Here is a 13,749-nt window from a genome sequence, read left to right as displayed (position 1 = left end):
TTGATTGGGTCATTTATTTTTCTGGAGTTGAGCTGTAGGAGTTGCTTGTATATTTTTGAGATTAGTTGTTTGTCAGTTGCTTCATTTGCTATTATTTTCTCCCATTCTGAAGGCTGTCTTTTTACCTTGCTTAGAGTTTCCTTTGTCGTGTAGAAGCTTTTAAGTTTAATTAGGTCCCATTTGTTTATTTTTGCTTTTATTTCCAATATTCTGGGAGGTGGGTCATAGAGGATCCTGCTGTGATGTATGTCGGAGAGTGTTTTGTCTATGTTCTCCTCTAGGAGTTTTATAGTTTCTGGTCTTATGTTTAGATCTTTAATCCATTTTGAGTTTATTTTTGTTAATGGTGTTAGAAAGTGGTCTAGTTTCATTCTTTTACAAGTGGTTGACCAGTTTTCCCAGCACCACTTGTTAAAGAGATTGTCTTTAATCCATTGTATATTCTTGCCTCCTTTGGCAAAGATAAGGTGTCCATAGGTGTATGCATTTATCTCTGGGCTTTCTCTTTTGTTCCATTGATCTATATTTCTTTGTGCCAGTACCATACTGTCTTGATAACTGTGGCTTTATAGTAAAGGCTGAAGTCATGCAGGTTGATTCCTCCAGTTCCATTCTTCTTTCTCAAGATTGCTTTGGCTATTCGAGGTTTTTTTGTATTTCCATAGAAATTGTGAAATTATTTGTTCTAGCGCTGTGAAGAATACCGTTGGTAGCTTGATAGGGATTGCACTGAATCTATAAATTGCTTTGGGTAGTATACTCATTTTCACTATATTGATTCTTCCAATCCATGAACATAATATATTTCTCCATCTATTAGTGTCCTCTTTGATTTCTTTCACCAGTGTTTTATAGTTTTCTATATATAGGTCCTTAGTTTCTTTAGGTAGATATATTCCTAAGTATTTTATTCTTTTCGTTGCAATGGTGAATGGAATTGTTTCCTTAATTTCTCTTTCCATTTTCTCATTATTAGTGTATAGGAATGCCAGGGATATCTGTGTGTTGATTTTATATCCTGAAACTTTACTATAATCATTGGTTAGTTCTAGTAATTTTCTGGTGGAGTCTTTAGGGTTTTCTATGTAGAGGATCATGTCATCTTCAAACAGTGAGAGTTTTACTTCTTCTTTTCCCACTTGGATTCCTTTTATTTCTTTTTCTGCTCTGATTGCTGTGGCCAAAACTTCCAAAACTATGTTGAATAGTAAAGGTGAAAGTGGGCACCCTTGTCTTGTTCCTGACTTTAGGGGAAATGCTTTCAATTTTTCACCATTGAGGATAATGTTTGCTGTGGGTTTCTCATATATATCTTTTATTATATTGAGGTATGTTCCTTCTATTCCTGATCTCTGGAGAGTTTTTATCATAAATGGATGTTGAATTTTGTCAAAGGCTTTCTCTGCATTTATTGAGATAATCATATGGTGTTTTTTTTTTTCAATTTATTAATGTGGTGTATTACATTGATTGATTTGCGGATATTGAAGAATCCTTGCATCCCTGGGATAAAGCCCACTTGGTCATGGTGTATGATCTTTTTAATGTGTTGTTGGATTCTCTTTGCTAGAATTTTGTTAAGGATTTTTGCATCTATGTTCATCAGTGACATTGGCCTGTAGTTTCTTTTTTTGTGGCATCTTTGTCAGGTTTTGGTATTAGGGTGATGGTGGCCTCATAGAATGAGTTTGGAAGTTTACCTTCCTCTGAAATTTTCTGGAAGAGTTTGAGTAGGATAGGTGTTAGCTCTTCTCTAAATTTTTGGTAGACTTCATCTGTGAAGCCGTCTGGACCTCGGCTTTTGTTTGCTGGAAGATTTCTGATTACAGGTTTAATTTCCGTGCTTGTGATGGGTCTGTTAAGATTTTCTATTTCTTCCTGGTCCAGTTTTGGAAAGTAGTACTTTTCTAAGAATTTGTCCATTTCTTCCACGTTGTCCATTTCATTGACATATAATTGCTGATAGTAGTCTCTTATGATCCTTTGTATTTCTGTGTTGTCTGTTGTGATCTCTCTTTTTTCATTTCTAATTTTATTGATTTGATTTTTCTCCCTTTGTTTCTCGATGAGTCTGGCTAATGGTTTGTCAATTTTATTTATCCTTTCAAAGAACCAGCTTTTGGCTTTGTTGATTTTTGCTATGGTCTCTTTTGTTTCTTTTGCATTTATTTCTGCCCTAATTTTTTAAGATTTCTCTCCTTCTACTACCCTGGGGTTCTTCATTTATTCCTTTTCTAGTTTAGGTGTAGAGTTAGGTTATTTATTTGACTTTTTTCTTGTTTCTTGAGGTATGCCTGTATTGCTATGAACTTTCTCCTGAGGACTGCTTTTACAGTGTCCCACAGGTTTTGGGTTGTTGTGTTTTCATTTTCATTCGTTTCTATGCAAATTTTGATTTCTTTTATGATTTCTTCTGTGATTTGTTGGTTATTCAGCAGCATGTTGTTCAGCCTCCATATGTTGGAATTTTTAATAATTTTTCTCCTGTAATTGAGATCTAATCTTACTGCATTGTGGTCAGAAAAGATGCTTGGAATGATTTCAATTTTTTTGAATTTACCAAGGCTAGATTTATGGCCCAGGATGTGATCTATTCTGGAGAAGGTTTCATGTGCACTTGAGAAAAAGGTGAAATTCATTGTTTTGGGATGAAATGTCCTATAGATATCCATTAGGTCTAACTGGTCTATTGTATTGTTTAAAGTTTGTGTCACAGAGGATGAGATGGCATCAAAGACTCAACGGACATGAGTTTGGTAAACTCTGGGAGTTGGTGATGGACAGGGAGGCCTGGCATGCTGCGGTTCATGAGGTCGCAAAGATTCGGACATGACTGAGTAACCGAACTGACTAAGTGAACCTTATACAAAGTGAAAAATAAAGCAGACAATAAAAGCAATCTAAAAAAATAAATGCAAAGAAAATGTAAAGCAAACACATAAAAACAATCAAAAATAAATAATAATAAAAACAACTGAACATAATGAAACAAAGCAAAGCAGAACAATAGTAATAAAAACATTTTCCTGGAGCTTCTCTGTCAGTGTCCTTCCTCCTACAGGGAGCCAGAGCCAACCCCTGCCTCCTCAAGAGACCTTTCAAAACTTCTAGGTAAGTCTCTGGATCTGCTGTGGGCACTGCAGAACCAGCTCAGACTCTGACCTGCCCCAGCTCCCATATGTACTTGCCCCCAAAGTTCACTGCTGCTAAAGCTGGACTAGTATCAGCGGTAACACTCATTATCTATTCAGATATTCCACAGACACAGGATATACTGAGCCAATCACAGGGAATTAACCCGCAGCCTGTACAGCTGCAGGGAGACATTTCTGTGCCTCTTCCTTAGTTGCAGCCCCCCTGGGGTTCAGCTTTGGTTTGAGTCCCACGTGTGTGTGTGTGTGTGTGTGTGTGTGTGTGTGCCACCCTCAGACATCTGTTTCGCACCCAGTTGAGACAGAGAGAGATAAAATAGTGTCTGAGTGGCACACACTTACTCAGACCAGCAGCCACAATTGGAGTGTGCACAAATTGCCTGTGGTGATGTAGACCAGCAGACAGTTGCAACAGATGGGGGCACACTTGCCCTGGAGGGACGCCCTCCCAGTGCCCAGAGAGGCAGGGGCTGGTATGTGGTGTGTGGACTGTAGTGGCCCTACCCTTTGCATGCGACTTAACAATGGTGCCTTGTTTCCTAGGCAGAACACATTTCCTCCAGTTGGCATTCCCAGCATCAGAGCCTCTCACTCCCATCCTCTCTGTTGTATCTGTGAAGCCAACAGTGATCCTCTCCTAGGACCCACTCTCTTAGCCCTACACTTTAGCATTCAGCCCCTGGCAGTGCAAAGGCTCTCAGAGCTAATTCCAAACATGGCTTTAAGATGGATGGCACTCAGGACCACTAAGCCTACTTGTGTAGAAGAGGCCTTGGCTGGAGGGATGGGCAAGATGACTCAATGGGAGCCCCTCCCAGTGCCTCTGAAGGCCAAAGAAGTTGGCAGATGGGAAAGGGGTTATGATGGCTACCCTGCCCCTTGCTTGCCACTCAACAATGACACCTAGCTTCTATGGTGTCCCAGGCTTTATCTGCAAACTTTCCCAGCTGTAGAACTCCTTACTCCTGTCCCTTCAGGCTGTCTTTTCACAACAACAACTGTTCCCTCCCTGATTCTTCACTCAAAACTCCATGTTCCAACACCCAGACCCCTCTGCAATAGGAGACACATGATTTAGGCTAGGATGAGCAGGGCTGTGGCACAGACCATACATGCAGTTCTTATCTTGCCTTTCACAGACCATCCTCTGCTTTGATCCCCTGAAGGCCCATTTCTGTCCCAGCTGATTTGCCCACTGTGATGGGCTTTTCCCTTCCATCTTCAGCTTCCTGTCAGGGTTGCTGGTCCCTGTTTTGATTGTCTGTTTTAATTTTTTCATTTTGCCTGATTATGAGTGGATTTTTCTTGTCCTTTTAGGTGTCCAAAGACTTCCACTAATGTTAACCAAGTAGTCTGTTGATAATTACTTCATTTGTAGATGTATACTTGAAATATGTATGTGAGGAAGGATGAGTTTGAAATCCTTATATTATATCAACTTGACTTTTCCCATTTATTATAATATTTTAAATATATATATAGTAGTCAGTGGAGATGCTGCTGAGCTAGACAAAAATGTTATGTCCTGACTTCTGGAACTTGCATACCTGGTGACTGTATAAGAGCTTTCAAGTGCTTCCTCTTTCTCTTCCTCGTCTTTCTTCTCTTCTTCTTCCCTTCCCATTTATAAAACCACATTCTTGAAAAGTTTCCTGATTATTTGGCCAATACAAGTTAGTAGGTCATTATTCACAGTGATTGCAGGAAGGAATAAGAAAGATATGCAAAGACTATTACTAAATGCATTGCCAACACATCAGTGTACTAAATTGGACAGTTAGGAGATATATTGATACATTAGGAAGTGAAGAGTAATATGGCAGGATGAGCGGTCTGAAGGGTTGAAGGAGAAGACAGAGAATAAACATTAAAAACATTTAAAACTCCACTTTTTTAAAGATCTAAAACATGTTGGGATAGAGTAGAAGAAAACAAACTCATCAGATAAACTCTAAGCATTTATTTAACTGTTACAGACGTTTAGTTTTCTGATCCTCTCTCCCTTCCCAAACCTACTCTCAATCACTTGTATGTGGCAGTGTGAGTCTTAAATGGTATCTTACATTCATTTTTGTTTTTATGCAATTTAAACCTGATATTTACTATTGGAATAAAAATGATTTATTTCCTGGTAAAGTAATCTTCAGCACGAGACAGCATTCTAGGGGATTGTAGGGGTCTGGTGAAATGGGACATCCAGATTCCATTAACTGTGTTCCCACAGTCTACAGTAATATAAAGCCAGCGTTATAACTTTTCTCCTAAACCAGACATGATTCCTCACCAGCCACAGCCTATTATGAAAATCTTCAGTGCCCAAGAGGACAGTACAGAAAAGAGGACAGTTCAGAGAGGAAATGTAGACGAATTATTGAGAGCTAAATCTCTGAAAAGGCATAATGAAATATTATGCCAGGGCTGGGGAACATGCTAGGGCATTCTCTCTTGAACTTCAGTTATTCTCTAAAAATTCATTCCATTTGTCATATTTACACTTCACATGTATCATGTAATATTTATATTTTTACTTTAATCGCTTTACACAAACGTCTTGAATTTTTAATTTGATTGAACATAGAAAATAATGTACATGAAATGGCAGATGAAATTTTAAAATTATAATATACTACATATTATATATATTTTTTATATGAGAGAGTGACAGACACAGAGAGAAACAGGAAAGAAAGAGAGATTATAAAGGCTGGAAAATTCAAAATCTGTGAAACTGAAAACCCGTGGAAGGCCATCAGGCAAAAGGATTATCTGTTACCCAAGAAAGGCTTAGACTTTTGCTCTGTTCAGGCCTTCAGTGGATGAAGGACTACCCACCTTATAGAGGGAAACCTCCTTAGTGGGTAGGAGGTTTCCTACCTCAGTGGGTAGACCACTGATTTATATAGTGAAAGGTGAAAGTCTGTCACTAAGTTGTGTGTGACTCTTTGTGACCCCACGGAATGTAGCCCTCTCTCTTTGGGATTCTCCAGTCAAGAATACTTGAGTGGGTTACCATTTCCTTATCCAGGGGATTTTTCTGATCCAGTGATCAAACTGGCATCTCCTGCTTGTTAGGCAGACACTTGACCACTGAGCCACCAGGGAAGCCCATCTCATTCAAAACATCCTTAGAGAAATACATGGAATAATATTTGACCAATTATCTGGGCACCATGTGCTAGTCAAAATGACTCATAAATTAACTATGCTTCCTTCCAGCATACCGACAAATTATATGAAGGAAATGACCAGGAAAGAGGTTTATTTAACATATATTCCATGTAACCCGTAGGGTAAATCTAAAAAATTGGTTTAAATTACAGTGATATTCTTCTTAATGATTGACAAGTTGTATATGAATGGCAATTAACTTCAATGACTGAAAGGCTCATAGTGATTTCAACCTTCATTTAAAGAAAAAGTTGCTTTATGGCATTATTTACCAGATTGGGCTTTCGATATTTCAAAGGAAAAGGACGTCAGAAAATTTGAAAAATACTATAAGCTTATTTCATAGAGTGAAATAGTACAAAGAAGACAGTTGGGAGAAATTATGTAGGAGTAGGTGGTACATCACATTGGGTAGTTATGTGCAAAAATCTTGCTTTCTGTTGTTGGTCTAGAGTCTGAGCTGTGCAACACCTGAATTACAGTAGATGATGCTAACTCTTAGTGAATTCCCTGTGACCCAAGGTGAAACAGGTTTCTAAAGGCTGCAAGAATCAGCTTGACATCTTTTATCTGAGGGAGAAAAGCAGTGAAAGGAGGCTCCTAGAGGTCACCACTTTACTGAACATAGCTAAGTATTATGATGGGAAGGCTGGAGAGATGATCTGAAACCTGCCCTCGGTCCATTTGAGAAGAAGAAAGGAGACAGATTAGGAGGTCATGGATCAAAGGGGAAAGCATTATAAGAAGGACCTGAGGTAAAGAGAAAGGTGTCACTAGATAGCCAGGCTCTTTTCAACCCAGGATGTACAACAAAATGGCAACCAGTTCAAGTGGAACAAGGCAGGCACTTTGATAATTCATAGAAGGTGAAAGGTATCAAAGAGGAGTCTTCTCCAATCAAGAAAGGGAGGCTTTGACTCCAAGTTAAAGAACCCTCCCAAATCCTCCCACTGCCATAAATCCCTGAAACTGAGAGCTTAAGGCAGGGATTGTGTGAGTCATGGGGAGATAATCCAGTGAGGAGATCCTGGAGCAGGACATTTCCTCTTTCTGGAGTCCCTGTCAAGCCACTTATGGATGGATTTGCATTTCGGTTGGGAAATGACTGAACCGGGCCTGTTTTGGCAGCTCTGCTTCCTCCTGGGTGGGGCAGCAAGTCCCTATAAAAAGGCCCTCTGCTGCATCACTGCCATCCTCCTGCTACTCAAGTCCGGATAGACTTTGGAGAACCTGGTGAGTCTGAGTCTTCAGTTCAGCTTTATTCTTGGGCTCTCTACTTATGAATTAATTCTGGCTATAGCAAATTTGGTGTGTCCAAAGTTATTGTCATGACTTAGTGCTCCTTAGTGGATGGGAGCTTGGAATTTGAACACAGTGATATACAGCATTTATTAAGTTTCTGGTACAGAGTTTGAATTCCTTTAAGGAAGAGATTAAAACAAAATCTGTGACAAGAAGAGGTAAAGAACGGAGCACTTTTCCTCTTTCTGTTTCTTTCTTCTGTCCTTCTGCTGTTATTTAAGAGGCATTTATCTTTGAAGGTGCGGGGTCCTTGTATCCTTCCTGGTGGCCATTTGCTCTGTACACAGGTCATACTTCTGGGACCTCATGAGAGATAATGATGATGAGAATTGCTTGTGAGTTTACCCAGGATTTTGGAACTTGATGGCCTTATTGAAGATGCTGTTTTCAGAAAAAAATAAAAAAGAATAGAACATACTGGATGCTTGGGGCTGGTGCACTGGGACGACCCAGAAGGATGGAATGGGGAGGGAGGAGGGAGGAGGGTTAAGGATGGGGAACACATGTATACCTGTGGCGGATTCATTTTGATATTTGGCAAAACTAATACAATTATGTAAAGCTTAAAAATAAAATAAATTTAAAAAAAAAGAACAACATTGATTGGTTTTCTGAAAAAAAATTTTTTTTCTTAATGTTGTATGTTAAAAGAAAAGATTTTCTCTGAGCCAATAATACAATTTGTTGAAGAGGGAGAGAGAGGCCAGAAGGTCATTGAAAGGGATTAAAGGGATCAAACCACATTCTTAGAGACTGGAGAGAGTCTATCTGATATTATTACATGAGCTCAGACTTCTCTCCCTGTAGCAGTCCCTTCTTGTGAACACTGTCATGTAATTTCTTTCAGATTCTAAGACTCCAGAAAGATGTCTCAGCAGCAGCAGCAGTGCAAGCAGCCCTGCCAGGCACCTCCAGTAGTGTGCCCACCCAAGTGCCCTGAGCCCTGCCCACCTCCAAAGTGCCCTGAGCCATGCCCACCTCAGCAGTGCCAGCAGAAATGCCCTCCTGTGCCACCTCCCCAACAATGCCAGGAGAAGTGCCCACCCAAGTGCAAGTAACAGCATCAGCTTTTATCCGGATCAGGAAAGGATGAGGACAACTGGCTCACCTAGCTCCACAGCTCCACCTTCATCTTCTCTTTAAAGCCTATCCTGGATACAGAATAGGCTTCTCCACCCTTCAGCCAGCAGTATGCCTGTGGTGATTCCTGACTGCCAGAGGTTTCCTTCCTGAGGCTGCTACACCACTTGCCTCTGGGAAGACAGCTGAGAAAACAGTGCTTCAGAGGGAAGAGCAACAGCTCTCCTCCTGGACACCATCAGAAGATTCTTTCCCTGTCTTTTGTGTCTGTCTGTCACCTGGGCAGGGGTTTCTACCAACTAAACAACTGTTACTTGTTCTCCACTTTCTGAATAAGCTACAATTTTCTTTTGTGATGGTAAAAAAAAATTTTTTTCCTATTAAAAGCACTTACAGCCATAGCATATTGTGTTTGGGTTTATTGTTATCCTTCTTTGATCCTAAAGTTACAGCTCCCACAATCGATGTTGTCTGAATTTTGAGTAATATCAGAGATCCTTTCTGATCTTCCCTGATGGGTCAGTGGTAAAGAATCAGCCTGCCAATGCAGGAGACATGGGTTCAATCCCTGATCCAGGAAGATCCCACGTTCCGTGGAGCAATTAAGCCCATGTGACACAACTATTGAGCCTGTGTTCTAGAGCCCAGAAACCGCAACTATGGAGCCCACATGCTGCAACTACTGAAGTCCAAGTGCCCTAGAGCCTGTACTCCACAACAAGAGAAGTCAGTTCAGCGTGAAGTCCGCACACCACAACCAGATAGAAGCCCTGCCTCATGGCAATTAGAGAAAAGCCCATGTAGCAATGAAGACCCAGCATTGCCAATATAAATTAATAAATAAATACACTGTTTAAAACAGAAAGAAAGCTCTTTTTAAAAAAGATTATTTCTGGCAGAGGAGCTAAGATGGTGGAGGAATAGGATGGGGAGACCACTCTCTCCACCACAAATTCATCAAAAGAACATTTAAATGCCGAGTAAATTCCATAAAACAACTTCTGAAAGCTGGCAGAGGACATCAGGTACCTGGAGAAGCAGCCCATTGTCTTCGAAAGGAGTAGCAAAAAATATAAAAGACAAAAAAAGAGACAAAAGAGGGAGGGATGGAGCTCCGTCCTGGGAAGGGAGTCTTAAAAAAAGAGAAGTTTCCAAACACCAGGAAACACTCTCACTGCCGAGTCTGTGCCGAGCCTTGGAAGCACAGAGGGCAACATAACAGGGAGGAAAAATAAATAAACAATTAAAATCCACAGATTACGAGCCCAGCAGTAATTCCCCCAGTGGAGAAGCAGCGCAGACGCCTACACCCACCACTAGCAAGCAGGAGCTGGGCAGGGAGGCGCGGGCTGCATCGCTTCGAGTAAGGATCTGGCCTGAATGCCCCGAGTGCTATATGAGTGAACTAACTTGGGCTAGCAAACCAGACTGTGAGATAACTACCACGCGAAAAGCCAGCCCTAACCTAAGACACCTCCAGGCCCGTGCACAGAACAAAGGACGAACAGAGATAGCCGGCTGCAGACCATCCCCCTCTGGTGACAGGCAGCCAGAGCCAGAAGGGGGCAATTGCAGCCTCAGAGAGACATTATCTATAAAACTGTAAGCAGGCTTCTTTGCTAACTAAGACTTCTTGGGGTTCTGGACGGTCAACATCTGCCTGAGAAGGTGCGCCGGTTGTACACCCAGAAAACCGAGTGGCAGGGACTGGGGAGGTGATAAGTCGCAGCGACCACGCTTGCCAAACACCTCATCACCTGAGCTGCTCAGACCTGGGAAGGGCACAAAACGCAGGCCCAACCGAGTCTGCGCCTCTGAGGACTACCCGAGTGCCTGAACCTGAGTGGCTTAGACCTGGGAGGTGCATGCAGCCCAGGGCCGGCCTCGGATGGTTCCCGGCGGAGTAACCTAGAGCCTGAGCAGTGCGGGCAGGGAGGGTACACGCGCCGTGAGTGGGGAAGACCCAGTGTGGCTCAGGCACTGAGAGCACATGCCTGTGTTATTTGTTTGCAGCGTCCCTCCCTCCCCACAGTGCGACTGAACAAGTGAACCTAAAAGAAAGTGTCCACCACCGCCCCCTTTGTCTCAGGGTGGAAACCAGACACTGAAGAGACCAGCAAACAAAAGAAGCTATAACAGAGGGAACCGCCTTGGAAGTGACAGGTGCAATAGATTAAAACCCTGTTGTTAGTACCAACTACATAGGAAGGGGCCTATAGATCTTGAGAAATATAAGCAGGACCAAGGAACTATCCGAAAATGAACCGACCCCACAATACCCACAACAACAGCAGAGAAAGTCCTTGATATATTTTTACTATCTTTACGATCATTCTTTCTTTCTTCTTTTTTCAAATTTTTTTAAAAAATTTAAGTCCTCTATTACTCCTTTAATTTTCACTTTTATAACCTACTATTACTTTGCAAAAAAAAAAAAAAAAAAAAAAGACCCAATTTTTTAAAAAGCCATCTTGATATATATTTTTTAAACAATTTTTGTGACTTGTTTTTTTCTTTCTCTTTCTTTTTTTTTCCCCCTTCTTTTCTTTAACATTGTATTTTTGAAATTCCAAACTATACACTAGATTTTTAATTTTTGCTTTTTGGTATTTGTTATCAACTTTGTACCTATATTTTCTTTATAATTTTTGTGACTTTTTTCCCCTCTCTTTCTTTTTCTTCTTCTTTTCTTTAACATTGTATTTTTGAAATTCCAAACTCTACTCTAGATTTTTAATTTTTGCTTTTTGGTATTTGTTATTAATTTTGTACCTTTAAGAACCCAATCTTCAGTACCCATTTTTACTTGGGAGCGAGATTACTGGCTTGACTGCTGTCTCCCTCTTTGGACTCTCCTTCTTTTTCTCCACCAGGTCGCCTGTGTCTCCTCCCTAACCCCTCTCTGCTCTACCCAGCTCTGTGAATTTCTGTGTGTTCCAGATGGTGGAGAACACTTAGAGAACTGATTACTGCCTGGATCTATCTCTCTCCTTTTCATTCCCCACTTTTATCCTCCTGACCACCTCTGTCTCCTTCCTCCCTCACCTCTTCTCTGTATAACTGCGTGAACATCTCTGAGTGGTGCACATAAGGAAGTGATTACTGGCTAGCCTGCTCTCTCCTCTTTTGATTCCACCTCATCTCATTCGGGTCACCTCTAACTCCCTCCTCCCTCTCCTGTTGTCCATGTAACTCTGTGAACCTCTCTGGGTGTCACTCACTGTGGAGAAACTTTTCATCTTTAACCTAGATGTTTTATCAATGGTGCTGTATAGAAGGAGAAGTTTTGAGACTACTGTAAAAATAAGACTGAAAACCTGAAGCAGGGGGCTTAAGTCCAAACCTTGACTCCAGGGAACTCCTGACTCCAGGGAACATTAAATGACAGGAGTTCATCAAATGCCTCCATACCTACACTGAAACCAAGTACCACACAAGGGCCAACAAGTTCCAGAGCAAGACATACCATGCAAATTCTCCAGCAACACAGGAACACAGCCCTGAGCTCCAATATACAGCTTGCCAAAAGTTACCACAAAACTATAGACATCTCATAACTCATTACTGGACACTTCATTGCACTCCAGAGAGAAGAAATCCAGCTCCACCCACCAGAACATCGACACAAGCTTCCCTAACCAAGAAACCTTGACAAGCCACCTGTACAAACCCACACACAGTGAGGAAGCTCCACAATAAACAGAACTCCACAAACTGCCAGAATACAGAAAGGACACCCCAAACTCAGCAATTTAAACAAGATGAAGAGATAGAGGAATACCCAGCAGGTAAAGGAACAGGATAAATGCCCACCAAACCAAACAAAAGAGGAAGAGATAGGGAATCTACCTGATAAAGAATTCCAAATAATGATAGTGAAATTGATCCAAAATCTTCAAATCAAAATGGAATCACAGATTAATAGCCTGGAGACAAGGATTGAGAAGATGCAAGAAAGGTTTAACAAGGACCTAGAAGAAATTAAAAAGAGACAATATATAATGAATAATGCAATAAATGAGATAAAAAAGAAAACTCTGGAGGCAACAAATAGTAGAATAACAGAGGCAGAAGATAGGATTAGTGAATTAGAAGATAGAATGGTAGAAATAAATGAATCAGAGAGGAAAAAAGAAAAACGAATTAAAAGAAATGAGGACAATCTCAGAGATCTCCAGGACAATATTAAACACTACAACATTCGAATCATAGGGGTCCCAGAAGAAGAAGAGAAAAAGAAAGACCATGAGAAAATACTTGAGGAGATAATAGTTGAAAACTTCCCTAAAATGGGGAAGGAAATAATCACTCAAGTCCAAGAAACCCAGAGAGTCCCAAACAGGATAAACCCAAGGCAAAACACCCCAAGACACATATTAATCAAATTAACAAAGATCAAACACAAAGAACAAATATTAAAAGCAGCAAGGGAAAAACAACAAATATCACACAAGGGAATTCCTATAAGGATAACAGCTGATCTTTCAATAGAAACTCTTCAAGCCAGGACGGAATGGCAAGACATACTTAAACTGATGAAAGAAAATAACCGACAGCCCAGATTACTGTACCCAGCAAGGATCTCATTCAAATATGAAGGAGAAATCAAAAGCTTTACAGACAAGCAAAAGCTGAGAGAATTTAGCACCACCAAACCAGCTCTCCAACAAATACTAAAGGATATTCTCTAGACAGGAAACACAAAAGGGTGTATAAACTCAAAACCAAAACAATAAAGTAAATGGCAACGGGATCATACCTATCAATAATTACCTTAAATGTAAATGGGTAGAATGCCCCAACCAAAAGACAAGACTGGCTGAATGGATACAAAAACAAGATGCCTATATATGTTGTCTACAAGAGACCCACCTCAAAACAGGGGACACATACAGACTGAAAGTGAAGGGCTGGAAAAAGATTTTCCATGCAAATAGAGACCAAAAGAAAGCAGGAGTAACGATACTCATATCAGATAAAATAGACTTTAAAACAAAGGCTGTGAAAAGAGACAAAGAAGGACACTACATAATGATCAAAGGATCAA

The 13,749-nt window shown here is 40.7% G+C and overlaps 1 long non-coding RNA gene across 1 annotated transcript; it reads left to right on the top strand.

The window, feature by feature from the left end:
- The first annotated feature begins 7,325 nt into the window (after positions 1-7,325).
- LOC129656035 (uncharacterized) lies at positions 7,326-9,103 on the top strand. Its single transcript, XR_008716159.1, has 2 exons — positions 7,326-7,553; positions 8,470-9,103. It is a non-coding gene; the product is annotated as an uncharacterized LOC129656035 (long non-coding RNA).
- The last annotated feature ends 4,646 nt before the right edge of the window (positions 9,104-13,749 follow it).

Source organism: Bubalus kerabau, chromosome 6 (genome assembly GCF_029407905.1).
Source record: "Bubalus kerabau isolate K-KA32 ecotype Philippines breed swamp buffalo chromosome 6, PCC_UOA_SB_1v2, whole genome shotgun sequence".
Classification (NCBI taxonomy): Eukaryota; Metazoa; Chordata; class Mammalia; order Artiodactyla; family Bovidae; genus Bubalus; species Bubalus kerabau.
The sequence above is the reverse complement of the archived record's forward strand: the minus strand, read 5'-3'. Positions and strand labels throughout refer to the sequence as shown.